Source organism: Mixophyes fleayi, chromosome 3, assembly GCF_038048845.1.
Source record: "Mixophyes fleayi isolate aMixFle1 chromosome 3, aMixFle1.hap1, whole genome shotgun sequence".
Lineage (NCBI taxonomy): Eukaryota > Metazoa > Chordata > Amphibia > Anura > Limnodynastidae > Mixophyes > Mixophyes fleayi.
This window is the reverse complement of record NC_134404.1, coordinates 323060482-323063814: the sequence shown is the minus strand read 5'-3', so window position 1 is coordinate 323063814 and position 3333 is coordinate 323060482.

The following is a 3333-nucleotide window of genomic DNA, read 5'->3' as shown; positions in this document are numbered from 1 at the left end:
GTCTAATTTTTGATTCCGGGTGAGCCAGTCAGGGCTATATAAGCTGCTGCACCTGGCGCCATCAGTTGAGTTCATTGGTGGAGAGCCAGAGATAACATCCTGGGACATCCAGCGTGGCCGACCAAGAAAGAAGACCAGAGGGGGGCAGAAGATCCCCACGCACCGACCTGGAGAAGAGGTACCGTCGGCTGGAGGGTCTGGAAGAGACCCAGGAAGAAAGGCGGTTTCCTGTGCGAAGCAGACAAGTAGAATTCCTGCTAGATAGTTCAGGCACAAGGCATTTCGGTCATCAGTGGGCACAAGGTTCGGCAGCATTAGAGTTACTTAGGGTGCAAGTATTGGAGCTAATCTTGTGGCTGCATATTTCAGCTACAGGATTAGTCTATTGGCAAAATCAGGATAAGCCTGTGGGGACAGTAGCAGGATAGGCCTGGGGGCAAGTCAGGCTAAAGTGGCATTAAGCCGATAACTGTAGATGGTAATCCTGCATTTGAGAGCCCGCCCGGTCTGTTCCCATTGTAGGTTTAAGCAGCCTTTTTGTGGTGTATTATAAGGTATAGCAGTTCTGTGGCCCTTTGTGTGGTAGCCGCTTACAGGTAAGACACTGTAATGTATGCTATTGTATAGTGCTGTAACCTGTGTATCCATTTAAGTATTTTCCCCTTTAGGATCCAGAAGTCAGGCCCCCATTGAAGGTAGGCTTTTGGTATCCGGTAACGTCTGTATTTTGTGATTTGTAACTTGGAACTGTGGAGTGAGGTAGAGCAGTGCACTACACCCAGTATTAATAGAAGCATTAGAGTTGCGTAGCGTCCAATCACATAGTTTGTTATTAGGATCGGGGTGCTACTTTGTTTTGCTATTATTGTTAGAGTTAACGCAAGTGTGGGAGGCACATTGGAGCTAGCTCTGTGGAGTGGTTGTGTGTCATGTCGCCCCTGTTTCTAGGCTCCAAGTAGTAGCATGTAGGCGGCTATCAAGAGGAGGTGACCGTTTCCTCGATGAGTACCATTTTCCAGTTTTGTCTCCCTCTTGATAGAGCCCTGACCCGTACAACAGTGAGTAAGATATTCGGGTGAAAATCTTCCCTTTCTCGAATTTCCGTAGCCCCGCGCCCAGGCCTAGAGCAAATCGAGAGGACAGCGGGTGGAGTAGAGCGAAGAGTCTACTCCTGTCCGTCACCTCGTACATTCCCTCCTCTTCTAATTGTATCCCTGTCTCCCAGTAGTCTGTCAGATTTCCTTCCTAGACCGAGGTGGTTCTGGGAGCGGTGTTGGTGAGCCTGTGCAAATGGTAGGTGGATCAATCGTGGACAAGGTAAGACAGCTGGGTGCATCTGTCGCTGTTCACAGATGTTACACACTGCACCGTGCCTCTGTTATTGCGAGCTGAAATCCTTCAATCATTACTCAGCAAACACTTCACTAACAAGACTTTTAGTTCTCAGCCTCACATTGTAGGTTGTGGGCTGACTGAGCATCGATATCTAACTGCAATCAGCCCTCAGAACTGCAGAAGAGTAGAGGCATGTACAGCATTTTTAATAACACTTGATGGGGGAGCAATTTAGTGTAGTCAGATTAAGGCTGGGGACACACTACAGGTTTTTCACCTGATTATTGGGCCCATCCCACAATAAACAACCGTTTGTCCCAATACCGCATTAGTATGTATGCTCTAACAATGAACGATTATCGTTCCAAAGCATATCTTTTCCTTTGATTTGATTATATAAACAGACTAAAAATCTTGGTCAACAATGGAACAATGTCGTTCTAATTCTGCAGTGTGTACGCACTCATGGACGGCAGTATTTTTAGCCGATGGTTACGACAGATGAAGAGCACAGATCTGACTGTAAATTGTGTAAACCGGTCAATAGTGTGCACTCAGGAATTGGCATGCTGATCGGGACTATCAGCCGTTGGTAAAATTGTTAAAGATATCACATCGGGAGAGAGGGACAGAATTCTATGTCTCCCAGGCTTTACGTGTTCTGCTGGCCCTGGTACAGAGTAATGCCATGGGAAAGGCATTTTGGCATTAACGAATCAGAAGAGGGAGGGAGTGGAGCCCAATCCAGTGCCTAGGGTCCATACTCTGGGCTTAGGAACACTTTGTCCTATGCAGCTGCAGGCTCAGCTGTCTGAATACTGTAGTGGGTAACGCCATTTACATTGTTTACTTAGAAGAGCTTCTTAGTGAAGCCTGCACAAAAGTTTAAAGCAAGCAGGGGTAAATAATTTATGAGTGTCCCCTCCTACAATCACTGTGAGGAGAAGGAACTAAGCCATTTAGGGGCCTATTTAACCATATCCGCATTTTTGCATCATTCAGTAACATCTGTTATCGCTGCTATTCCCAGCGATATCACGTAACAGAGCAATTTACCATTACAGTCATGCGGGGATAGCGCACACGGTAACAGGCTTTCATGGAAACGTCTGTGCCCCATTGCTGCTTATCGCAGAGACGAATAGAGGCATATCCTGGTTCTGACCCGGTGTCTGAGCTGGAGAGGAGGAGCGTAAGTTGTGTACAGTAAGGAACCTTTCAACGAGTGTAGCCCACCTCCTGGATAGGGATAATATATAATAATAATAATATCTCCAGATGCACTTCTCTGGAGGGACATCATTGGCAGATACTGGAGTGATGATGATGACAGAAGCATTATCTAGCTGCTTCTGATTGGCTGGTACTTCACTCATTAGCTATATTATATATATATATATATATATATATATATATATATATATAAAATTGCTAGTCTACCTAAGGCTTCACATAGTCCCACTAGTGCTCTGGGTAGAACACTACCAATTATCACTCCTTCTAGTGTAGAGGTTGAGAAATGTACCACAACTGAATCACATATAACCCTTTACGTGCCCCCAGTGTGCTGGGAGGGGAACCTGTCTCTTCATAGACTCTATGGAGAATGTCAGTGACACCGGGATCTAATAAAACGTGTGCTGTGATCAGGAAACACATTTGTGAAGATAAATGTGTTCACTAATATAAACCACCCCTTGTTTTCTACCTTATTTAATGATTCACAATGACAGGTAGCCTTCCGGACACTCTCCCAGCAGCAGCGAGGCGCCGGCCTCTCCAGCAAAGGACTAACACTGATGGCAATAATGAGGGGATTGCAAACGAGAGGCCAAGCGGATAAAATGCTATGTAGGGAGAGGGCAACAATGCTGAGATCTGTGGAACCATCTAACAAATACTTAAGAATAAAGTGACACAACACAGAGAGACGTGATGTGACTAAGGTCTCAGGAACATGGGCGTTTATAAAAATGCATATAAAAGTCATTGCATTTT